General features: G+C 44.7%; 1 protein-coding gene across 4 annotated transcripts in view; it reads left to right on the top strand.

Moving 5' to 3' along the window:
- The first annotated feature begins 17,313 nt into the window (after window positions 1–17,313).
- The window catches only part of RALGAPB (Ral GTPase activating protein non-catalytic subunit beta), a 72,407-nt gene continuing 62,728 nt past the window's right edge, over window positions 17,314–26,992 (top strand). For all 4 annotated transcript variants that reach the window (XM_080924748.1, XM_080924747.1, XM_080924746.1 and 1 more), the window contains exon 1: window positions 17,314–17,529. The gene's annotated coding sequence lies outside the window, so the exon portion shown is untranslated. The remainder of the gene's footprint in view (window positions 17,530–26,992) is intronic.

The raw sequence follows: 26,992 nt of genomic DNA, 5'->3' as shown, positions 1-26,992 counted from the left end.
TTTGCCAAGTGCTGGAATTACAGGTAAGTCCCCTCCTATCTGGCTTAATGAGATTTTTCCCCCAAACTTCCTTGAAATTTGTTATGCATTTTACAACACACCTCAGTTTCTTCCTTTCTTCCTTTCTTTCTTTCTTTCTTTCTTTCTTTCTTTCTTTCTTTCTCTTTCTTTCTTTCTTTCTTTCTTTCTTTCTGTCTGTCTGTCTTTCTGCCTTCCTTCCTTCCTTTCTTTTTTTTCTTTTTTCTTTCTTTTACTTTTTAAAGATTTTTAAAATGTGTATGTGTGTGTGTGTCTGTGTGTACTTGTGTGCATACTTATGTGTGTTTATGTGCCCTATGTGCTTGTAGGTACCCGAGGAGGCCAGATGAGGGAAGGAAATTGATCACCAGAACTGAGATCACAGGCAAATTATGGCCACCTAATGTGGCTCCTGGGAACTGAGCCTGGTGTTTGATCGTTTTTATAGCAGTAAGCACATTTAACTGCAGAGCCAGCTCTCCAGCCTCTTTAATTTAAACTAGGCATGTTTAAAATGCCCACTGGCCATGTATGGCTACCCTATCAGACATAAGAAGTCCAAACAGCATGGAAAAAAACAGTGTTTGGAGATGCTTGCTTTGCAGGAGGGCTGTTGCATCTTGTATGCACTCACAGAAGATGCTGTGCCCAGGGCTCCTCATTCTCCAGTATCCCTTCACGTCTGCCTTGGCATAGAGCAACTGGGTACATATCAGGTTTTTCTGATGGAACTATACATCTTACTTCAGGACCTTCTGTAAACAGCTCCCCTCCCCAGTCCTGCTACATACTGGTTAAGCCTGGGTTTGTCCCCTTGGACAGTCATTAGTCACTTACTGAGCACCTCTAAGTGACAACTACTAAGTGCTAAGCACAGGAAGTACACATCCGTGTTAGCATATACATAGTCACATCTCAATATGCATTTGGTTGGTTGTAGGACCTCAGGTAATACTAAAGACCACAACACTTACCTCCTCCTGTAAAATGATGTGATAGAATACCCAGGAAAGAGATCAGGAGCTGAAGATGCAAGCATCATCAACATAAAGCAAGACACGGAGACTCTCAAGTGCAGAAGATACCATAGAAAACATTGACACAACAGTCAGAGAAAATGCAGAAAGCAAAAACTTCCTAACCCAAAACACCCAGGAAATCCAGAACACAATAAGAAGACCAAACCTAAGGATAATAGATGTAGAAGAGAGTGGAGACTCCTAACTTAAAGGGTCAGTAAATGTCTTCAACAAAATTATAAAAGAAAACTTCCCTAACCTAAAGAAAGAGATGTCCATGAACATACAAGAAGCCTATAGAACTCCAAATAGATTGGACCAGAAAAGAAATTCCTCCCAACACATAATAGTCAAAACACCAAATGTACAAAACAAAGAAAGAATATTAAGAGCAGTAAGGAAAAAAGGTCAAGTAACATATAAAGGCAGACCAATCAAAATCACACAAGACTTCTCAACAGAGACTGTGAAAGCTAGAAGATCCTGGACAGATGTTGTACAGACCTTAAGAGAATACAAATGCCAGCCTAGGCTACTATATTCAGCAAAACTTTTAATTAACATAGATGGAGAAACCAAAATATTTCATGACAAGGCCAAATTTACATAAGATCTTTCCATAAATCCAGCCCTGCAAAGGATAATAAATGGAAAACTCCAACATGAGGAGGGAAATTACACCCTAGAAAAATCAAGAAAGTAATCTTCTTTTAACCAACTCAAAAGAAGACAGCCACACAAACATAATTCCACCTCTAACAACAAAAATAACAGGAAACAACAATCATTGGTCCCTAATATCTCTCAACATCAATGGACTCAATTCCACAATAAAAAGACATAGACTAACAGACTGGATACATAAGGAGGACCCAACATTTTGCTGCATACAGGAAACACACCTCAGTGACAAAGACAGATACTACCTCAGAGTAAAAGGCTGAAAAACAATCTTCCAAACAAACGGTCTCAAGAAACAAGGTGGAATAGCCATTCTAATACCAAATAAAATCGACTTTCAACCAAATGTTATCAAAAAAGATAAAAAAGGACACTTCATAACCATCAAAGGAAAAAATCCACCAAAATGAACTTTCAATTCTGAATACCTATGCTCCAAATGCAAGGGCACCTGCATTCATAAAAGAAACCTTATTAAAGCTCAAAGCACATGTTACACCTCACACAATAACAGTGGGAGACTTCAACACTGTACTCTCAGCAATGAACAGATCATGGAAACAGAAACTAAATAGAGACTCAGTGAAACTAACAAAAGTTATGAACCAAATGGATTTAACAGACATCTATAGAACATGACTACATGAAATTTTTAGGCAAATGGATGGAACTAGAGAATATCATCCTGAGTGAGGTAACCCAGTCACAAAAGAACACACTCATTGATAAGTGGATACTAGCCTAAAGGCTCCAAATACCCAAGAAACAATTCACAGACCACATGTCACCCAAGAAGTTGGAAGACCAAAGAGTGGATGCTTCAGTCTGTCTTAGAAAGGGAAACAAAAATATTCTCAGTAGGAAATACTGAGACAAAGTTCGGAGCAGAGACTGAAGGAAAGGTCATCCAGAGACTGCTCCACCTGGGGATCCATCCCATAAACACTCAGACACTATTGCTGATGCCTAGAAGTGCTTGCTGACTGGAGCCTGATACAGATGTCTCCTGAGAGGCTCTGCCAGTGCCTGACAAATACAGAGGCGGATGCTCACAGCCAAACATTGAACTAAGAACGGGGTCCTTAAGGGAGGAGTAAAGAAAGAATTGAAGGGGTTTGATAGCCCATAAGAACAATACCAACTGACCAGAGCTCCCAGGGACTAAATCACTATCCAAAGAGTCTCCAGCTGGATATGAGGCAGAGGATGGCCTTGTTGGACATCACTGGGAGGAGAAGCCCTTGGTTCTGCCAAATCTTGATGCCCCAGTGTAGGGGAATGTCAGGGCGGGAAGGCAGGAGGGGGTGGGTGGTTAGGTGAACACTCTCATAGAAGCAGAAGGAGGGGGAGGGAATAGGGGTATGGAGGGGAAACGGGATAATATTTAAAATGTAAATAAAATATATCCAATAAAAAATTAAAAAAGAAAAAGAAATAAATATACAAAACATTTTAGGTGTGCGCAGCCTTCGCCGCTCCGCAGCTCTCTAACGCCAGCGCCTCCTCTCCCTTGGTGAACTCCAGCCGAAGGAGAAGGGGGTAGGTAAGGAGGCACCCATACCATGGCTCGTACAAAGCAGACTGCCCGCAAATCCACCGGTGGTAAAGCACCCAGGAAACAACTGGCTACAAAAGCCACTTGCAAGAGTGCGCCCTCTGCTGGAGGAGTGAAGAAACCTCATCGTTACAGGCCTGGCATTGTGGCACTGTGGTGAAATTCAAACTTTCTGATCTGAAGTCCCCTGAACTACTTCTGATCCGCAAGCTCTCCGGTCAGTGCCTGGTGCGAGAAATTGCTCAGGACTTCAAAACAGACCTGCGCTTCCAGAGAGCAGCTATTGGTGCTTGGCGGGAAGCAAGGGAGGCCTGTCTGGTTGCTTCTTTGAAGATGCCAACCTGTGTGCTATCTGTGCCCAAAGTGTAACAATTATGCCACAAGATATCCAGCTAGCACACCACATGTGCGGAGAACGTGCTTAAAAGTCCACTATGAGGGGAAACATCCCCCAAAAATATTTTTCCCCTCTTCTTCCTGTTATCACTAGTTCTGAATGTTAGATATTTTTCCCATGGGGGTCAAAGGTACCTAAGTATATGATTTCGAGTGGAAACATAGTAACAGAGTCAGGTACTGGCAGTTTCTCTACCGTCCATCTGTGTGTGAATTTTTAATACAAATGCAAGATGTAAAGCATTCATGCAAGAAGAATGTTTCAGTGAACATGTTTCAGCAGTTCAACTTTATAACAATAATAAATAAACTTGTTAAAATGTTCTGGACATAAACTGAATTAAACAAACAAGCCGAAACAACAACCAAACCCTCGTGAGGGCAGGAGAGATGGATCAGTGGTTCAGAGCAGTTGCTACTCTTCTAGAGGACTGGAGCTCAATTTCAAACTCTCATACGGAGGCTCCTAACATCTGTAACTCCAGTGCAAGGGGACGGATACCTTCTTCTGCCCTCAGAAGGCACCAGGCATGTACGTGGTACACAAGCACACATACAAACAAAGCACCCATACACAAAATAAAGGCAGGCCTTGCATTTTTTATTAAAAGACATTTATTTTATATGTGTGAGCATACTGTAGCTGTCTTCAGACACACCAGAAGAGGGCATCAGATCCCATTAGAGATGGTTGTGAGCCACCGTGTGGTTGCTGGGATTTGAACTCAGGACCTCTGGAAGAGCAGCCAGTGCTCTTAACCGCTGAGCCATCTCTCCAGCCCCAAGCCTTGCATTTTAAAATAATTTTAGATTCATAGAAAAATGTAAAACTTAATACAGAGGATTTCCATATAGCCCCCACCAAGCTTCCCAAATGTCAGTGTCTTACGGAACCGTGAGACATTTCTCAAAATGAGGGTCCGTTTCAGCACATTTCCCTCACCTGAACCACACACAGCTGTATTCCTCTGCCTTCCCCGCTTGCTCTCTTTGCCAGGATTCCAGCCAAAGCCAGAATGGCATTTATTCCCTGTGTCTCCGCAGTCTCCTGCAGTCGGAGGGAGTTCGGCTTCCTCTGACCATGAGAACTACTTTACTCTAGCTTATTATTGTGTTGAGACCAAGTCCCCTGAGTAATGCAAGATCGCCTGGAGTTAGAGATCCCACGGTCTCAGCCTCTCAGATGCTGGGTTTACAGGCGGGGGCCACCATGCCTAGCTGACCTTGATGTTAGACGGGTATTGGGGTCCTGGAACATGCTGCTCAGTTTGGCTTTTGCTGTTGTCTCACAATCAGACTGGAGGTTGTAGATTTAGGGGGAGGTTGCCTTAAGGCTGAAGGTCTCTCATCATGTTCCATCTGAAGGCTCCTGTTATGGCAGTTATCTCCTTCCTCAGCAGAAGATGGGTGGAGATGGGCCCAGGGCTAAGCCTACCTTTCTCATGTGTACACGGAACCAGAGCAAATATGAAAGCAGGAAAGCCCAGTAGGATTCTCCTCTCTGAGGCTGACTTGCAGATCTAGCCCCAACCTTTGCTCTCCACATCATCTGCAAACACAAACATTTCAGTAACTACTTGCCTTTCCCCTTCACCAAGGAGTCCCGGTTCAGACCTTGAGTCTTTTGTTTTACTTGGTCAATATGGTCATTCATGAGGGTGTGTCATAAGTGGCTGTCATGTGACATTAGTGACACTTCGTCTATCCAGGTGACATCCTCACTTGAGACACTGATCTACCCACCTAGAATTTTCAGAAAACAGACCAGCAGGCCCAGCTAGCTTTGGCAGCCTTCGCCTGCAGCCCTCCGACAGGTCTTCAGTGGCTCCCGGAACTCGCTAACCACTGAACACCTCCTCAGGCATTAGAAGCACAGATTCAAGAGCTGGAGAGGGAGCTCAGTCTATAAAGTACATGCTGAACAGGCATGAGGACCTGGGCTTGGATTCACAGCATCCACATATAAAGCAGGTGGGTGTAGCAGGGTGCACATGGAACACCAGGGCTGGGGGTCTGAGGGTGGGCACGGGTGGATCCCTGGAGTTCATTGGCCAGTCACTGAATCAATGCGATTCCAGTTCGGTTAGAAACCTTGTCTCAAAGATTAAGGTGGACAGTGATGGAGGGAGACATCAGATGTTGATCTCTGGCCTCCACATACCTGTGTATGCACACCTAAACAGACACACAGATGCACATCATATACACACAGACACATACAGGCACACACAGAAACACACACACATACAGACACACACACACACACACACATACAGACACACATACAGACACACACACAGATATACACAGGCAGACAAACAGACACACGCACAGAAACACACAGAAACACACACATACAGACACACATACACATATAGACATAGACACACACAGAAACACACACAGACACAGATATACACAGACAGACAGACAGACAGACACACACACACACACACACACACAATTTTTGTAAGCCCATTTCCTCCAAACAGGAGGTTTTATAAATTGGGCATTTTGGATGTTTTGCTTTTCTGAGTTACAAATAAGGGCTTAAGTGGGCAATTAGGCCATAGACTCAGGTGAATTTTGAGGGGATTATGGGTAGCAGAGGAGGCAACAGCCAAGGCAGATCTTCATGTGCAAGGCTGTTCGCCACTGTCATTTGTGAGGCTCCTATCTTTTCCTGCTCCAGTCTCTCAAGGATTCGATCTGTTGTTTTACAACATTTGGTTCCTGCTTCCTCTATTCCTCTCTCCTTACGGAGGCTCACTGGTGGCCTGGGCCTGGCTGTGCCTCCAGATCTCTAATTCAGACGCACCACTGCCTTTCACGCTTCATTACTTATGGGTGGGGGACTTTTCCTTAAAGACTGTGAAACCAGGCATGGGAACATATGATTTTTTTTAAAAATCAGCATTCAGGAGCTGGAGGCAGGAGCATCAGGAGGTCGCCATTGTCTCTGACAGCAGGGCAAGGCCAAGGTCTGTGTGGGATAGGTGAGAGTCTGTGTCAAACAAACAAAATGTTACTGCGTAGGCTGGATGGTTTCAACAAACTCAAGGCATCTAGAACCACCTGAGAAGAGAGGGATATCTGATCAGGTTAGTCTGTGGGAAGTGTGGCCAGGAACTTTGGTGGCATCTTTTTCTGAGCTGGGTTGGAACTGTGAGAATAGCAAACGGCAGCGAGGGTGCCTTGTTTTCCCTCTGTGCTTGGCCGTGGACCTGAGGTCACAGTTTTCCCGAATGCCTCCCTACCTCGGTTTCCCTGAAGCCCTGGCCTGTAATCTGGAATTTCGAACTAAAATAAGCCCCCCCACCCCTTCACAGTTGCTTTTGGCTGGGGTATTTTCTCACAGCAGTATAAATGGAACCAGAATTCTATGCTTCCCCAGTGATGGCGGCAGATAGAGCATTTTATCTGGACTCTGTGGGAAAGTGTCAAGGGCCTGGAGCTTATCCCTGGGTTGGGTCCTCTCTGAAACAGCCAAGGGGGAAAGAGTGTCAGTGGGGGCAAGGCCTGGTCTTTCTTGTACGAGAGTAAAGTTGCTTTTTATAATAACTTATGTCTATCTTGACTTTAAGTTACTCTATTGACCCTTGTTGCTAAGGGGAGAAGCGATTAGGTAAAGGATTTATTGCTAAGACTCCCTTCTCTGGCCAGGCAGTGAAGGTTAACTCTTCGTGAAGCAGAGAGGAAGGGAAGGAAAATTACTAAGATGCTTTGTACAGGCAAATATGCACCAACACATGCGTATTCATACACACACTTACATCCACACTCTCTTTTACACATTAACACACTCACATTTTGTTGGGCCCAACAACCTGTCTCAAACACGCCACAAGTATTCATGCATGCTTACATATATAAACATACCTACACACATATGTACAAACAGACATATACATTTGGATGGATGGATGGATGGATGGATGGATGGATGGCTAGATGAGGCAGAACTCCCCAAGCCAAACCATCCAACCAACAACTTTGTTTCTTTTCTCTGGCCTTTTTCTGTCTTCTTAGACAAAGAGTTCTTTAAAAAAAATTACCTCAGAGCTAACATGTTCCATGGAATGGAAGTTCAAGAAGGGTGTTGGTATTACGTTCAGAGCAATGCTTCATCCTATATGCTCATTAAAATATAAAGCAACAGGTTTTACGATATGGCCTTTTTCTACCTGTGGCTTTACCTTGGACCTATATGTTTTCCCTTGAACACAAATTTTTCCCCAACCTATTTCTCTTTTTAGTGTAATTATGGAAGCTCATTGTATTTCTTATTATGTAGCCTTTACTTACTATTACGAGGAATGGGCACATTCTAGTCTTGATTCTAACTTTATTACATCTTTCTAGCAAAGCAACACCCGTTGATGACTTCCAGTGTTGGCTCTGTCTCTGTGTCCCATTTGCTGCCTGCCACCAGTAGGCAGCATAACTGGGTGGGGGGTGGGGGAGGTGAGGGGAGGGAGGCGGGGGGGGGGAGGGTTGGGCTGTGAGCAGAGCATGGTCTCCTTCCCATGCATCAAGACCAACAGAGAGAACACGCCATCCCACCGTTTGCAGTACAGCACAGTGTGAGGGGTGCACCTCGGTGTTGTGACGCCTGGAAGAAGCCTCCAGGGCATTGTGTTGCTTAAGTGGAAATTGATTGCCACGGGGCTCAAGCTTGAATCCTTGTTCCACCCTGGGTGAAGCCTTCCGGGAAGAACTAAGAGGGGGTGGTGGCCTTGTTGGAGAAGGTGTGTCATTGGGAGTGGGCTTTGAGATCTCAGCAGCCGATGTCAGGCCCAGCCTTTCTTCCCTTGTCTGCTGCCTGTGGTCAGGACACAGAGCTCTCAGCTGCTGCTTCTGAGCTTCTGTGCTTCCCGCCATGATGCTGATGGACCAACCCTTGAGAACTGTAAGCAAAGCCCCAACTAGATACATTCTTTCCTAAGAGTTGCCATGCTGGCTCCTCTCAGCAACAGAGCAGTGGCCAAGACAAGCATTATAGTCTGATCCGGTGTGTCCCCGTGTGTATCTTGACAGCCTGTGACCCATTGTGGCTGGATCAGGAAGCAGAACTTGGAATTTGTTTTTATTCCTTTCCCCCGTATCTGTAGTAAAACAATCTGACAGAGAGGGTGGATTCTGACTCACAGTTCATTTACAGCCCTCCCCCCCCACCCCCACCCGCCACGGTGACAGGGGCCGGAGAGCTGGTCACATTTCATCTGTAGTCAAGAACAGAAAGGGACAGATGCCACTGCTCAGCTTGCTTCTCCATTTCCACTCTGGGATCCCTGCCCACAATTAAGATGGTTCTTCCCACACCAATTGACTTACGAGTCCTGTCTCCTGGTGATTCTAGCTCTGGTCAAGATGACAACACTAACCTGTCCCAGAACACAGTTAAGGTTCAATGACCCCTGAGGGTGGAGCTCTAATGATAGGTTTAGTGTCTTCGTAAGAAGGGAGAGACACCAGAGTTTCCTCCCTCTACCAAGTGCAGACACAGTGAGAAGACAAACCAGGAACAACGCCCTCTTCAGAACTGATGATACCTGGTACCGAATAGGCTAATACCTTGGACTCGGACTCCCGGCTGCCAGAACCGTGAGGAATAAGGCACCCAGCTGCCGTGTTTTGTCAGAGCAGTCTGCGCAGACTGACAGAAGACTTGCTGTTTTGGGAGGACAGTCTGGCCTTAGTCAGGGTCTGTCTGTCTGCACATAGACCAAAAGGCCACGTAGGCAAAAGAAGCCTGGGACACACCCTCTGCACTGCAACAGGTCAGGTGTGGTGATGAATTCTGAACACAAAGATAGCGTCCGCGGCTGGGCCCATGAAACTCAAGTCCAGGTTGGTTTTTTTGTTTGTTTTTTTGACCAAGCCTTGATTTTGATTACTTAAAAAAGCAGCTTATTTATTTTCCTTTCTGAGTTTGGTGTTTGTGCCTTCAATACACTCATAACAATTTTCTGTGTCCCAACCAGGAATGCCTTCTTGATCCTGTCACAGACTCAATTCGGCTGGCACAGAACCAGCGTAGGCCCAGCTGCCATGCTTTTTTTTTTTGGTCTTGGACTTTCGGTCTCCCAGCATGAACCCCTTGTATTCTGTCAGAGTACACCACAGGCAGATTCAGGTGCTATTTTCTTGACATAAAGGTGAACAGTCCTGGTATCAGGGCTTTGAGAGGTTGTGTTGTAAGAGAATCCAAACATTCTGAGTGCCTCTAAGCACCGTCCCTGGAAGAGGAAAAGGCAGGGGCTTCAAGTCCAGGTTTTGAAGAGGGCCACTTGTATCCCAGAGTCTTGAACTCATCATGAGTTGAACATGAGAGTCTGCCAGTCAGCTCGTCGACGTTAAGTACTCTGAAGAGGAAAACATGGCAGTTGGGCCCAGTTGTTCTGCTAGCTGGCACTCGTGGCCCTGGCCAGTCTAACCATGGGACGGAGAACATTTTAAGGTATAAAATCCTGGATAACAAAACCAATGCACAGCTTGGAGAAAACGTGATGTCTCTCTAGATGCTTTAACTGACTCCAGAGGTCACATGACTATTTTACTTCTGCCCTATTGGTTGGGATGGTCATGGGGGTTGGAACCCTGACCTGCCACTCAGAGGGAGGAGCAGCAGTCTTATTGTAGTAATACCTGGAGAATGGGTCACATGCTTGGTGACCATCTTTGGAAAACAATCTGTCATGAGAGCTCATAGCATTGGTGTTAGGATTCTGTAAACCCCATCCCACAGTTAACCTGGCAACAGCCAGGTATGCTCCGCCCCACAGTTACCTGGCAACAGCCAGGTATGCTCCGCCCCACAGTTACCTGGCAACAGCCAGGTATGCTCCGCCCCACAGTTACCTGGCAACAGCCAGGTATGCTCCGCCCCACAGTTACCTGGCAACAGCCAGGTATGCTCCGCCCCACAGTTACCTGGCAACAGTCAGGTTTGCTCCGCCCCACAGTTATCTGGCACTATAAAAGGGGCTGCTTGCCCCCTCCTCACTTTGCTCTTACTTTCTTCTCTTGCCCTTACCCCTTTGCCCGTCCTCTCCTCATTCCCTAGCCTCCTCTCCACGTGCTCACGGCCTTTACTTCTCTATTCCTCCTCTTCTCTCTCTCTGCCCCTACTCCCCTCTTAACTCCCCTCCCCATGTCCTGAATAAACTCTATTCTGTATTAGACCGTCGTGTAGCTGGTCCCTCAGGGGGAAGGGTCTGCCAGAGGCGTTCCTCTCGCCCCCATACCTCACCACACCTCCAAAGAGCAGACCCCCTACTCTCTTCATCTTTTTCCTAACATTGGTGCTGAAACCGGGACAGATCTTTTCTTTATCTTTATAAACACATCAGTTGGTCGTTCCTTCTTTCCGGGGCAATGCCCTCCGCACACTGTTCAGAGGGACATTTTGACATCGAGACTCCACACAAATACATCGTCCACTCAACCTGCACGTCTAGGCAGTGACTGCTGGGGAACAGATGAGAAGCAGGCTCTGCATGAAGAGAACGGGGTTTTTATTCTGTCCAGCGTCTTCCGTGTCTCTTAGTCACTACACATGCTGGGGTCCTAGCACTCCAAGGTGTTCAACAGTTACCCCTCAGGGTTCCCTCAAGGGATGTGTGTGCCTGCGCATGTGTCTCGAGTTGGTTAAATGGCGTCCTCACAAATTAAAAAAAAAAAAAGTAAATATAAAGAAATCACTGGGGCTGGAGAGATGGCTCAGTGGTTAGAGCACTGACTACTCTTCCAGAGGTCCTGAGTTCAATTCCTAGCAACACATGGTGACTCACAACCATCTGTAATGGGATCGGATGCCCTCTTCTGGTGTGTCTGAAGACAGCTACAGTGTACTTATAATAAATAAATAAAATCTTAGAAAAAAAAATCACTGGACTGGAGAGGTGGCTCAGTGTTTAAGAATACTAACTGCTTTTCCAGAGGACCCAGGTTCAATTACCAGCACCCACGCGGCAGCTCACAACTGTCTGTAATCCCATGGATCCAATACACTCACACCAACATACATGTAGACAAAGCACAAATGCACATAAAATACAAATAAATAAGTTATATAAAAATGTCACCATTTATAGAACAACTCACTCAAATCTCTTACATCAACCCCCTGACAGGAAACTTCACCATCTCAGCAATGCAGCTCAGTTTTCATCCTTAACAGCTGAATCTTAAGGCCATTAAGTTTATACTGTCTATTTTCACTTTTTGGTTAAAATATCTAGTTAAAAATATGTTCTTAAAAAAAAGCAAAGCCATTCATTGCAGTTTACACCCCGTTGTAGACTGTGTGTGTGTGTGTGTCTGCGTCTGTGTGTATTGTGTGTGTGTTCACGTTCACACATGCACACTAGCCCACTCACATACTCAGCCTGGAGCTGGCAGTGCCTGTGAGAGCAGTACCATCTAGTCTTTGAGCCTGGAAAAAGATGTGATTCTTTGTTCTTGTAATCCACATCAAAATCACTTTCTTTAATTGTTGCTCCTGAATAAACAGCTTATTTAAGGTTAAAAATAAAAAGCAAAGCAGCTCATTATATACATATACATATACATACATACATACACACACACACACACACACACACACACACACACACACACACACATATATATAGCTTTAACTATACTACAATGTGATAGGAGCCAAAACAAGTACTGGCATAAAAGCAGACACAGACCCACGGGACGGAAGTAAGTGCACATAATTACAGCCATAAAAGACTGATTTTATGTGCATGTGTGCACTGCACGCACGCTTACCTGGTGTCAGGAACAGAGGGCTGGGCTCCCTGGAACTGGAGTTACAGGTGTGTGAGGTTCTCTGTGAGTGTCGAGAAGTGGGTCTGGTCCTCTGGACCAGCATCCCTCAGTCAAGAGAGTTTTCATGAAGACAGACAGAAAGTCTCTTGAGTCAGAAGCTCGGGAAGGAGGCGTGGTTCACGTGCCATGACCTCTCAGCCGAGAGGCTCTGGCAGGACAACCGTGAGCTGGAGGCCAGCCCGGGATCAGAACAACCGCCTGTTTTTGAAAACTGCAAGAAATGTGGAGATTATTATATAGAAGAAAGAATCTAAACTTCCATCTCTCACCACAAACAAACAAAGAAACAACAATAACAAAAAACACAAAACAGCAGAAGTAGCTGGAGAGCCGGCTGTCAGTTAAGAGCATTGGTTGCTCTTGCAGAGGACCCCCGTTTGTTTCCTGGTACATCTGTGACTCCAGTTCTAGGGACCCTGACATCCTCTTTGGGTCTCTGCGGTCACAGGTATATTCAGGCATGTCACTAAAGCCACTCATACTCATTAAAAAAATAACCTAAAAAAACCAAACCCTCCAAACATTAAAAGGAACGGAAAGGGTTAATACAATCAATGTAATCGAGTGACTAGAAGAAAGTATGGTGAAATGCTCTGGGCATTGGTTCATGACAAGGTTTTAGTTTTGTTTTTTCAGAAGCATACAACAAAAACAAAAACAAATTTTGCTGCTAGTTTTTAGAGATTTATTTATTTATTTATATAAGCACGCTGCAGCTGTCATCAGACAGACCAGAAGAGGGTATCAGATCCCATTACAGATGGTTGTGAGCCACCATGTGGTTCCTGGGAATTGAACTCAGGACCTCTGGAAGAGCAGTCAGTGCTCTTAACCACTGAGCCATCTCTCCAGCCTACAAAAGAAATATAACTCAAGTTGCATCAAATTACAAATCTCCTGCACAGCAAATGAATCAGAGAGACTTGACCTGTGGGAGGGAAGAGAGCCTTTGCAACCTATCCAGCTTAGAAAGATGGTCAATCTGTAGAATATGTAGGAAACTCAACTCAATAGTTAAAAAAAAACAATCAATTTGATTTTAAAATGAGAAAATGATATGAGTACACATTAAAAAATTAGTCAAATGGCCAACAAAGAAGTCTGTGGAAAGAAAGTTAGTTGGGGAATTATTAAGAACTACGTGGGAACCACAGGAACACTGCATCTCCCCCAACTTAGCATGGCTATTATAAAAGAGATTAACGGTGTGTCTGGATAGATTGTTAGTTAAGAGCACTGCCTGCTCTTCCGGAAGACCAGAGTTGGGTTTCCAGAACCCACGTGGTGGCTCACACCTGTAACTCCCTCTGAAGCTATAACGCCCTCTTCTGGCTTCCATGGGCATCAGCCACAAAAGTGGTGCCTAGACAGACACACACGTATGCAAAACACCCATGCACAGAACAAGAAAAAAAATGAAAAAGAGTAAAGACGTGCGGGTAAGACAGAGCTCAGTCCTCATGCACTACGGGGAAAACAAACCACTGAAGGCTGCAGGCAAAGGCCCTTTAAGAAAGTAGAGAACAATCTGATCAAGCGACCTCATGGGTGGAAGGGAACACTTTCAAAGAAACTGAAATCAGAATGTTACAGGCGTAGCAGTCAATATTAAAAAGGTAAAATTACACCATGGCCCCATGACATGTTACCTCCTGATACTCTCTGTCCCCGGCCATTTCTCTGCCCCCATGGCTAAGCTCCATGTAGTGGTCGACCTCTCGCAGCTCTCCGCTGCAGACTCTGCTCACATTCATTCCCAGCATCCACCCCTCTGTCCATTCCCAGCATCCACCCCTCTGGTTATAGTCACCATTCCCAGTAACCCATTAAAATCAAAACTCGAGAGGCTTGTAATTTATCAATTAGATTTATATCAGTAAATTCTCACCCCATAAAACGTCCACACAATAAACTCAGAGCCAAGTGATAGATATAAATTGCCCACCTAGACAAGACAAATGGTCCTGTAATTATCCATCCCTTATAAGACATTCATAGCTACCTGTGGCTATTTAAAGCCACATGGGGGTGGGGGTGGGGGATGAGTCATTCTCCTTCTCATTCTTCTCTTCTCTCCTGCCTCCCAAAATCTTTGCCCCACCTTTCTTTTTCACTGCCCAATCACAGGCCTTGCTTTATCGTGTGCCTGTCCTCACCTGCACGTAGACATCAACCACACACAGGGACACTTGCACATGCATGTTATGGTAGCGTTTTCACATCAGCTGAGATATGGAACCCGTCTCTGTATCTACTGATGGACAAATGAGTCAAGAATGTGTGCTTCGTGTGCACAGTGGAATGCCTTACATCCTTACATGCACACAAAAGCTAGAAAGTTATCCTGAAAGTAGAAGAGGGCATGGGAGGGTCAGGTGGAGAGAGGGCATCTAATGGTGGTAGGATAGGAGGAGTAACTTCTTATGTTCTTCCTTGCATAGTGGGACAACCATGGTTGACAGCAACTCATGAGCTATTGCAGTATACCCATCGAAGAGCAACTGCCCCCCCCAACACACACAATGTCTGAAGGAATAGATATGCTAATTACCCTGTGTGATGGTCCGTTTGGATTGTCCTCCTGTCACAGTCTAGAGTCACCTGAGAACAGTCTCCATGACAGATTGTCTAGAACAGACTGGCCTGTGGGGATCGTATTGATTAACTGATGCAGGAGGACTCAGCCCACTGTAGGTGGCACCATTCTCTAGGTTTGAGTCTTGGCCTGAGTAAATGCGAACTTGTCAGTGTAAACACGCGTGCCATTTCTATCTGTTCTTGACTGCTGATGTGTCATTTACCGCAGCAACAAGACCCTACATTAGAGCCCTGGGTTCCGTGTTCACTGCTTACACGCTTCTGTCTACTGTACATTGTTTGCATATGCTGATATGTCACACTGGACTTCATAAATATGTACACCGAGTCCAATTCCTAGGCGTCAATGAAGAGAATAGCAAAGCACGATTAAGCTGCGTGTTTTAGTGTGGAAAAGAATCCCAGTTCACACTGGTATTGACCGCGGCGGCAGAGCTCCAGGTGTGTGTGAGAGCTTCCTCGCTGGGTAGCTGTGACTTTTCAAACTTCTATCCGTTCTGCTTCTTTTCCCTTTCACAACAGTTCTTTGCGTGTGCGTGAAATAAAAATGGTAAGCAAGCCCAAGTGCCTCAAGTTGGAACTGGACACAACTTCTTTACCCCCTTTTTAAGGAATGGAACCCCTCCCCCATAGCTCACCTTAAATAACTGGGTCTGTCAGGAATTAAACTCTCAAGGTGGAGGGGCTAGAGGTATTTTCACTTTTCCAAGTACTTGTTTGGTTGTTGTTGCTTTTGTTGTTTGACATGATCTCCTGTAGCCCAAGCTGGCCTAAAGCACTCAGGATAACAAGGACAAGGGTGAATAGGTGACTATGTATGGTTTGTGTAGGCCTGGGACTCAAACCCAGGACCTCAAACACACCAGGCAAGTACTCCACCAACTAAGCTACATCTGCAGTCCCATAGGCTTTAAAAGGGTCCCCAGTGCTCTATGCCTGTCAATTTTCCAATTCCCATCACCTGCTGCTCTTGAGCCCTATCAGTCTGACCTACCATAGACGTTCAATGTTTACAGTGTTAGGAATGTGGTCCCAAGTAACAAAACACGCAACGAATGTGGTATGAATGTCCACCACCCTCTTTACAGTAGGAAAGGAGCACGGGGTTCGTGCAGCTTCCACAGTGCGTCCTAAAGAGGAAGGTTTCTTTTCCTGTTTTACATTTATAGTGGAGTCTTCCTCAAGGTCTCAGAACAACGGCCACATCTCCTGGAGTCGTAACATACTATGGTCCCAACGCTAAGTCTACACACTGATATTTTGCTTATTTCTTGCAGACCAGATGAGCGAAACTTCTTCCTTTAGCTACTTTTTTGGCGTAGGTGAGGTTGTGGGTCTTGAGGAAATTCTTGTTGTATCTCTTATGAGAGGGCACCAGTTTCTTCTTCACTCCTACTTGGTTCATGGTCTCTTCTGAGGGTCACCATTTCCTCTGCTTTCCACACAAACGTGTTTTTTTGCGCAACCTAACATCCAGATCCCTCCATCTCTAAATTCTAAGGTCCATCACAAGGCCAGGCCCTCTAAGAAGCCAGCCCCATCCCTCTTTCCTCTCAGCCTGACACGTGGGAGTCTCAAACGTAACTTTCTTCCTGCAAGTTGAAACTAAATTACTGACAGTAGTACGGTTTGCAAAACGTCCGGTGCATTGCAGGTGCTCGAACTTGTATCTCTCGCTAGTAATAGCTTATCTCCTAGATCGGATTCAACTTGATGACAGGTTCTGAATCATCCTTTCAAAGCACACCAGGCCTGGCGAGGGAGGGCATTGCCCATAATAACGCTGCGACCATGTAATAAGGGGCTGGGCAAAGGAAGAGCTACGATACTGGGACGTGAGACATTCCTTCTGCCTGAATGGCAGCCAACTTTTCACAGAGAAGCCCCTTACTCTTCTGCACTAAGAACAAGCAAAAGCCAGATTGCTTCCATCTAGGGCCGGCACCGCGATGAGGTAACTGCTCCATCACTTTACTCCTCCCTCTCCACTGGAGCCCGAAAGGGGGCGATGTGGGCACTCGCGCTTCGCACGGCCCTCTGGGACGGCTGCGCACGCGCAGCTTCCGGCTCCCGGCTCCGAGATTTATTTGACGCTGCCCACTCGGTTCCCTCAGAAGTCTCGGGCCAGCCGCGCCGCGCAGGCGCAGTGGTCCCTTCGGCTGGGGAATTATTTGACGCCACCGCCCCTGGCAGTCGGAAGTTGCTTGAACGGAGCCCAGCCGGCCGGCCCAGCGACCCGGTCTTCGTCGTCCCCTGGGCGCCCTGTGAGAGTCACTGACGGGTGGACGGACTGACCGCCGGTGGAGGGCCGGCCGGGGCAGTGGCAGCGCGGGCCGGATGGCGCGGGTCGCGTGAGGCGGCAGGCCGAGTGCGGCCCGCGGTGCGCCCGCCCAGCGATGCGGGCCCCGCCCGTCGCCTCAGGTACGCGGCGGCCGGCGCGGTGCGGCCGGACCCTCCCCTCTCGCCGTGTGTTTTTTTTTTTTTTTTTTTTCCCCTCAGCAGCCACTGAGGCGGGGGCTCTCAGCCTCCCGTGCTCCCGGGGCCGGGCGTTGGCAGGCGCATCCTGGGTTCCGAAGTGGACGCACCGGGCGCGGGAGCTCAGTCCCGGCCCCGCGGCTTCTGCGGGGAGTGAGCGAACCCAGGAGGGTCGGACTGGCGGAGTCCTCCCCCGGCAGCCTGGGGACAGGGGCGGGTCTGGAGCGGCGGCCGCAACTCCGGGGAGAATGCGGTCCTCCGAGGGGGCTGGTGGAGTTGCTGCCGTCCGGTGAGGATGCTATTGCTCGGGACACGGTGTCGCTGGGAGGAGAGTAAACAGCCCCCTCCGTCAGCGCTCGCTGTCCACCAGGCCCTGGCCAGATGGGGAACTTCAACACCCTGCCCGGCAGGACTGTTACCCCATTCTACCGACCAGGCAGCCGAGGCCCTAGAGCGATCGGCCGCCTTTGGTGCCCAAGGTCATATAGCTGGGTAATTTGAACTCAAGCAGCCTTGACAGTCCAGTCCAGGTTCTTAACAATTAGGTCATCGGTTGTCCAACTTTGATGCGTGGTAAAAATCACTTGGGGAGTTTTGGAAAGATTCCTGGTGCCATAGCACCCCAAACTAATTAAACCACCATGCCGAGAGCGTAGGGGAAGACATATCTTTCTAGAATTTGTCTTTCTGGAGTTCCCCTAGTGGTTCTGGGCTATATACTAAGGTTTGGCAACTGGAAGCATGTAATCTCAGAGGTCCGTTAGTGTGTCTCCAGCTTATGTGTGCAGAAGGGTGCTTGTTAAAAGCGCGGATTCCACTGGCAGAGATTCATAGTATTACCCCCCTACCCCAGCGCACCCTTGTTCTATTGCTGGAACTCTCCATTTTTCTGCCTCAGCCTCCTGGGTGCTGGGAGGGAGGCTGTTTTCGAGGACAGAGCTTTTCCTTAGGTCCACTGATGACCACTCCTTCAGTAGGTAGGCCTCCTTGAGGGTGAGAACGTAATTATGGAGTCTTAGTCACCTGAGCTTTTAAAACCAAATGTATACATCCCATTCAAAAACTGTTGGTTTGCAGTTTTTCCTAATGTACAGCGCTCATGGTTGTGGTTTCTCTAGCCTCTGGACTTTTGCATATACTGTTCTTTCTCCAAGACAGTCCATGTTTTTTCAGCACCCTACCCAAATACATACACTTTCTCACACGAATCATTTCTGTCTGTTGTGTAGCTCTCAACATTCCCTTCGAGATCCTCTGACCCCCACCCCCAGCCCTGCCCACCTTGACGTATCGTAGTGTAGTTTTCCACATACTTTTCTGTGTTGTAGTTCTAGCTCTTCTATAAGGTTTTGATAGCAGGGACCATGTTTTCTTGGTCTCTTTTTCTTGGAGAACTTTGACATAGAGGCTGACAAACTTTTTTGGAATACAATGTTTAGTCCTTTTATGTCTAACCTCATGCTGCAGAAGCATCTGTTTTTTTTTTTTTTGTAAAAGATATTTGATGTTCTTAACATAAGGGTGTTTTCCTTTTTTCCTTAGGAATACTCTAGTTAACTTATTAATTTATTCAGCAGATGAATAAAATGTTGAATTCTTATCCATTACAAGGCAGTCTATGTAGGACTATGTTTCAGCAACGTTGGGTGAGGTGGCTGCACTCAGGAAGTAGGAGCAAGTTGATCTCTGAGTTCAAGGCCAGCTTGCTCTGCACAGTGAGCTAGTGCCAAGATAGCCAGGGCTACATATAGAGGTCTGCCTCAAAATGCTCTCCCCTCAACCAGTCACCACACACAAACACTGGTGAATGTTGATGTTAACTTCCATATCAGACAATTCTATAGTGAGAGACTTTTTATTGCCATTGGGGTTTTGCATGTGGTCTTCTTCATTGTCTAAAAGAAGTGTTGTCTAAAAGTTCATCCCATTTGACGTGACAGAAGACAGTAAAGCTTTGTATCAGAGCAGCTGACAGACTGGGTGTATTTATTACACTGTCAGAACTGCCATTGCTCTGCAGGTTTACCAGCTTTAAAGGAAGTCAGTGCAGTAGCTCAGATCGCTTCTGTTTTTACTACCTCTCCCTTTTTTTGGTAGCACTTATTTTTATGTGTATGGGCGTTTTGATTACATGCATGTATGTGCACTACTTGGGTGTCTGGTGCTTGCAGAGGCCAGAAGGTGTCAGATCCTCTGGAACTGAAGTTACCGAGGGTTGTGAGCTTCCATGCAGTTGCTGGAACTTGTACGTGGGTGCTCTGCCAGAGCAGTCAACAAGTGCTCTTAACCAGCTAGCCGTTTCTCTAGTCCTTTGTTCTTGGTTATTCTTAAAGCCTTAGTAGACTAATGAGGTTAAATATTGTAAGGCCATTATGAAAAAGTTTGCTGACAGTGAAGATTCCCCCTGCCTGTCTTGTCTCTTTATATTGGTACTGGGTTGAGTGCAGGAGCTTCTGCACAAGTGCTGAGCCACTGTGTCTTGACTCCCATTTTATTTTAGTGTGTGTGTGTTTTCTGAGTAGGGTTTCACTATGTAGCCCTGGCTAACCTAGAAATAGCTTTGTAGACCAGGATGTCCTTGAACTCAGAGAGGTTTTTATGTCTACCTCCTGAGGGATTAAAGGCATGTGCTGCCATACTTGGCTATATATTTTTTTTTATTTTGAAACAAGGTCATACCAAGCTAGGTGAGTTGACCTTGAACTTAGTCTATAGTTTAAGCAGGCCTTGAATTTATGGTTCTCCTGGCTCAACTTCCTAAGTAGCTGGGATTGTAGGCCTGTACCAGCATGCCTAGATGGGATATTTCTCTCCAGTTAAATGTGAAGTGTGTAGATTGAATAAAAGTACACATTTCCTAAAGTAATGCATACAGTATAATATTGTTAGAGGAAGGGGCTCTTGTCTCACTCTTTTGTATGGTTTGCAGGCTGAGGCTAGTAGAGAAGGTGATGGGATGAAGGGTGTTAAATTCAACCTCTCAAGAAGTTTGCCCTTGTTCTCTGATCAGATACGGACAGAGTGTCCAGTTCAGGTCTTGGCATATGGTAGAAAGTTGGGTTTTTTAAACGTGAGGTTAAAGTCTTTAGTTGACTTCCAGTGTATGGGTGAGAACGTTCACATACTCAGTGGCCAAAAGTAGCTGTGATCACAGTGACCTATGACTTTGGCAAGAAATCTGTCTGAATCGAGGTATCTGTCAGTATTGTTCTGGACATGTACACAAGGTCTTTTAGACAGAGTGAATGATTCTGTGCAGAATGAATGAATGATTCTGTGGTATAAGATAGTTTTAAGCTCAATATTCTGCTCACACCTGTACTCTCCGATAAGGCAGGTGGATTGGGACAAGTTTGAGGTCACCCTGAGGCGTATAGTGAGAGCTTGTCACCTTTTCCCAAGGTGTTTTAGAAGGAAGTGTCTACATAGTCTAGTTTTAACTTTTTATAGATAAATTGTGCCTAAAGCTTCTTGGATACTCAGGGCTGTAAAATGGGCCTTTTCCCTCTAGACTGTCCTCCTCCTTGTTGTCCCCACATGACATGTTCTTTTGTTAAGAGACACTTGGGAAAGCTGAACAGTGTAATCTGAAGTTAGGTATTTAAGATTAGAACTGTAGTGAATGTGGCATGCACTTTGTTATAGCAATGGAGGTATTGAGTAAGATTCAGCTTCTGTACTTAAGTTTTGTAGTTAGAATTGCAGTAAAAGTATAGTATCTTCAGCATCCCTGTGAAATAGAATTTTTTGTCATGTCTGATCAGTCCAGTACACTGTGTACTAGTTCTGTGTGCCTACTAAACACTTTAAATGCAGTAAAGGAACTGAGTTCTAAATTTATAGTTACCCATGCCAGGAGATAAGATACTAGGAATACCAGTCTGGAACAGTTGTGATAGTTCTGGCTGGGGGCTAGGAGTGTATTCACATTTTCTTTCATATATTAGCAAAAACCATCTGTTTTTTTTTTTTTTTTTTTTTTTTTTTAAACTCTGGGAAGAAATGTGGGCGGGACTTGTCTCTCTCTCTCCTGTGATTCGAGGATGGCATCCTTAGCAGTCAGTCTAGTGCATAGGTGACACCTTCCCCTATCCCCACCCCCCATAGTTGTGTGCCCTGTGGAGACTGAGGAAACGTGGTGCTTCTGTCATTACGTCACATGGATGGGTTTGGTGCACTTGTGCATTAAGACCCAGTGACTGGTCATGTATGTAGCACATGGCTACCCTTTCCTGTTAGCACGTGCCTTTCTGTGTATTTCCTGAAGTATGTTGTTGACTTAGGCTGCTTTATTTGATCCTTCTCTGAAGTCACTCTAGATAGGCACTGAAGGTGCTCACCCTGTTTGAGAATCAGGGAGACTGTGAAAGTAAGTGTGGAGTGACTTGTCCAAGGTCATACGTGAGGCAGAGCCAGAAGTATTGGACCTTGAGGCAAGAGGTAGGGTTTCTTATCCCAATGTTGCAGTTACCTGATGTAACCCTGACCGAGTCATAGTCTTGTGTCCTTCCCTAATGGCTAGTGAGTCTTTCTAACTTAAACAGCCTAAGGTTGTTGTTGGAATAAGATGAAGTAACTTGTGAAAGTTCTTCAAAATTGGTCAGTTACAGTTACACAGAGGCACATTATTATCAAGTCAAGATCTCTGCTTCTAATTTGCTGCCTTGTAGCTGATCACACCATCGATCATATTAAATGCTAGTTTGTGATGATGTCTCAGTGGTTTCTGTCTTAATCATTATAAAACTTCATAGTGGTCAGTCAGTGTGTTCTGTTTATATCTACATACCTAACTCCTAGGACAACCTGATGGTACAGGTGTTCAACAGTATTTGCTTAGTGAGATAACCAATATCTAGACTTACTTGAGGAAGTTTGCAAACAATTGTTGTTTAGAGTTTGATTTGAAGCTCCGTGGGAATAGTTTGATTTTTACTGTAGTACTGTGTCTGCTGTATAGAATACATATAATGAGTATCGTTTGAGTCCATTGATGTGACTAGTACTAGGTTGTGGCCTTTATGGGTCACCACTGTATTGATTGTTTTGGTTATTGTCATTTAGTCTGAACTTACATATGGAGTCTTACGAGCTGTAAGTCAGACAGTGACAACCTTTAGAGAAGATACTTGGAGAAGGGCCCGTGTGCAGTTGAGAGGGAAGCAGGGTGCACTTATCTTGTTCCTATAGTATTTATTTGTGGCACAACTCCCCACAGCTGCACACTCTAATATCTACTCCTGTATAGAGGTGTGTGACAGTCTTGAACCCACACTCGAACTCCTGGACTATCTCTATATTGGTATTTAGGAAGTAGGTTTACTGACTTCTTCCCAGATGATTATTCAGTCCCTGTATTACACTCTTATTCTGACAGGTAAGGTGTGTACAGTTCTTCTGGAATACTACATGAATGCTGGTTGTGTGATTGTACAGGGGCAGATACATTATACCTCTGGGGTATATCTTCCTTGGAAGGTAGCTTCTGTATCCCATATCTGCAGTTGGATGTACTTGCACTTTTTCTTGTTGCAAAGCTCTGTTTGCTTCATGTGAACATTATCTATCCCCAGTTTTTCTTTTTCTTTTTTAATTGAATGAGTGTGTGCCATTGTGCATTTTAACTGAGTGAGTGCATGCCATTGTGCATTTTTGGTTAGAGGACAACTTGTAGGAGTCGGTTCTCTCCTTTCACCACGTGGATCCTGTGGGTTGAATCTAGGTCTTTAGCCTTGCTGAGTCATCTTATAGGCCTTGCCTCCAGTTTTTACTGAATTAATTATAAATCTCTAATCCTGCCTTTCAAAGTCCTTCAAAATTGAGCATTGCTTACATTTGAAAAATTGTTTAAATTAATGGGGAAAAAGTATTTATTTTTTTGAGTCAGGGTCTCCAAGCCTAGAACTCACCATGTAGTCCAGGATGGCCTGAACTCACACAGATAGACCTGCCTCCACTTCCCTAACTCTGAGATTAAAAGCATATACCACCGTGTCTGGCCTTTTTTTCAGATAAAATCCTATCACCATCTACAATATAATCTTTCCCGTCCATTTTGAGCATCTTGTTCCAGATGTGGATTTGTTTTAAAACATTAGAAAAATTGTGTGTGTGTGTGTGTGTGTGTGTGTGTGTGTGTGTGTCTGTCATTGTGTGTGTCTGTGAATGTATATGCCATAGGCGTGCAGGTACCCAGGGAGGCTAGAAGATAGTGTCAATATCAGATTCTTGGAGCTTGAGTTACAGGCAGTTGTGACCTGCTTAATATGGGTGCTTGGGTTTGAACTCGGGTTGCTTGGAAGAGTGGTGTTTTTAACTGCTGAGCCATTTCTCCAGTCCTGTTTCTATTATTTTACTTTTTACTAGAAGGATCTTACTGTGTAGTCAGTCTATGGTAGCTTTGGTCTTTCAAGTGTTAGAATTACAGATGTGTGCCATTCTCCATTCTCTGTTATTACTATCTTTTCTTATGGTTGCTCTTTCTTACTTTCACTCCTGTCTACCCAGTTTTCTTGTAGTCAGTCTCCAGTTTGTGTGCTTCATATCCTTGTACTCTGAACCTACTGGGCTTTCAGTTCACTTTCTTTGTATCAAAGGTAGTCTTTTTCCTGAATTTCCATGGTTGCTTATAATTTTTGCATTTAGCACCTTAATGTTCCAATTTGCATCATAATTATTATGTGTTAAACTGTAGCCTAATTGAAAACAGGATGTGTGTCTTACTCATCCCCCTGGTGTTTGCACTGTCCATTGTATGTAATAGATGGTTGATAACTGTTGAATCAGTCACCTTGGTGACTTTTTTCTTTTGCTTGTTTTTTTGGTTTTCGAGATTTAGGATTTCGCTGGGTAGTCCTGGCTGTTTTAACTCGCTCTGTAGACCAGGCTGCCGCCCCTCCCCCCACCAAACTCAGGCCTCTGGCTCTGGAGGACTGGGATTGACAAAGATGTGCATCATCACAGCCTGACTCAGTTTGGTGGTTTCTGTTAGTGACTGAATTGTCACAGTAATCAGGATGCTGACGATTTTATTAATTCTCTGACATGGAGATTAGTATAATGTATTGCATTAGATTGTAGTAACAGTACTTTCTTTCATCTTTATAGTCTCAGGCCATACATGTTTGCCTAGTTCTTATTGTGATATATACTTTGCCCCAGTTAATAGCAGTCACTCACTAGTCCCTTACTATTAACTAGGACAATCCCCAGATATAATTCTTAATTCTTGAATTCTCCCAACACCTGTGAAACAGGTATTCTCCCTTGAGTTTTGTTTCTTTTTTGGGGAGGGCTGGAGAGATAGCTCAGGTTAAGAGCACTTGGAACTTTTGTAGAGGACATAGAGAACTTTTGTATTTGGTTCCTAGCACCATTTGTAATTTCAGTTTCAGAGGACTTGTCACCCCTTCCTGTCCTCTTTGGGCAATTAATATGCTAGCTGCGTACTATATACATGCAGGCAAAACACAATGAGTTTAAAGCAAAAATAAATACATTCTTTTTTTTTTTTTTTTTTTTAATTTTAAGATGACCTCATGTTCTGTCCTAAACCTACTGAATCAGAATTTCTAAAGTTGAGGCACAGGAAATTGCATTTTCAGCCAAAGCATAATAGATAATTTCTGTGTATAGATGAGATTTGATAGCTAGTATAACTTTTTGAAAATAAAACCAATTGTCTTCTTAAAACTTTCATCCCAGCCTGGCATGGGGGTACATACACACCATTAGACCCAGCACTCAGGAGGCAGAGGCACCAAACCCTTTGGTTCCCTGTAATAATAATTTGTAATAGCAATTTTAACTATTTTCTTTTATTATTTGGAGATGTAGTTTTAAATAACTTAGCTTGATGTATATATAAAATTTGAAATATATATGATAGTATAAGTTTTGGACATACTTTAGTAAAGTAGATGGAATATTTATTAAACTCTCTTTCCCCACGGGTACAGCAAACCTTGGTATTCTTAAATATATAATATGCAATGTATGTAAGGAGCTGAGGTTTCTACTTAAGACTGGAATTACCTGGCAGAGAACCTATACACAGCTATTGAGTGCTTGAACGTGAAGTTCTATAAACAGATCAGTAGGCACTCAGAACAGGGAGAAGCTGGCTTGAGAGTCAAAATTTTAGCAAAAGGAAATATCTGGGCTGGACTTTGAAGGGTGAAACTTCATGAGGTAGCTTAAAATTACCGGTAGGAGGGGCAAAAACAGTTGTGAGGTGGGGTTGGTAGAACAGTTACCACTAGTCCTTTGAAGCTATGACTTGGAGGCAAGGATTGTGAGTCACAATGCTGTAAGCAATTTCAAGACCTGGAATTGTGGCTCAGTGGTGGAGGATTTGCCTAACGTGCAGAGCTCTGGGTTTGATCCCCAGCATAGTGTGTAGACAATTTCAATCCGATTCCTAGCAAGTTTTATTGATACAGTTTTTGAATTAGAGAAAACCCATACATCCTATATCAAAGGATAAATGTCTAGGCTAGCCAATATGTACTTTAAAATGAATGATGGGAGATGTTCTTTGCAATTATAAAAGATTTTATAAAGCTACTGGAATTAAATTATGCTATTGGCATAGTACATGACAAAAATGTTGCTTCAACTTAATAAGATTTTTTAAATTGAAAATTCACATATTCTGATTATGGTTTCCCCTCCTTCATCTCTCAGATCCTTCCTACCTCCCAACCTATCCAACTCCATGTCTTCGTTTTCTCTCTTTAGAAAATAAACAGGCAAATAAAAAGGGAAACAAACCAGAATATAAGAGGTCAAAACAAAATGAGAAAGTATAAAAAACACACAGACACAAATAAAACCTATAAAATACAAAATCTAAAATTGTAATATACAAGCAAAAGAGTAGTAACATAAAAATGCCCAGTTATGGCATGAGACAAAAACAATCCTGCACAGACATGGGGTGGTCTCTGTTTTGGCCGTAGGGCCTACTTAAGTGTTGTTTAAATACCTGGTGAGACTCCACTGGAGAACACTGTTGTTTCCTTTACAAGCTGTTGACAGGTGGAGAGAGACACCCACATCTGGTCAGCGTGCAGAGAGTGAGAATCTTTGGGACACTCAGTCGTAAATGGGATGTCTTCATCAGACCTTCCTCTCAGGCCTCAAGGAGCTATGCAGAAGACAAGGTAGAAAGACTGTAAGAGGCAGAGGGATAGAAGACAGTAAGGATGTATTTTGAATAGATGATGCCAAACCCAACTGTACATCTGAAAGACAGTCTTTCTTACATCATTTATAGAAGTAAATTCCAGATGAGCACAACACTGGAGTGTGAAGAACATTGACGACCTAAGAGACTGTATGTACACATGAAGTTGCCCTTAGCATATAGCATACTCCACCTCACATCGCTTCTGTCTGACCGTTGAAG

The sequence above is a fragment of the Micromys minutus genome (genome assembly GCF_963924665.1).
Source record: "Micromys minutus genome assembly, chromosome: 11".
Classification (NCBI taxonomy): Eukaryota; Metazoa; Chordata; class Mammalia; order Rodentia; family Muridae; genus Micromys; species Micromys minutus.
The sequence above is the reverse complement of the archived record's forward strand: the minus strand, read 5'-3'. Positions and strand labels throughout refer to the sequence as shown.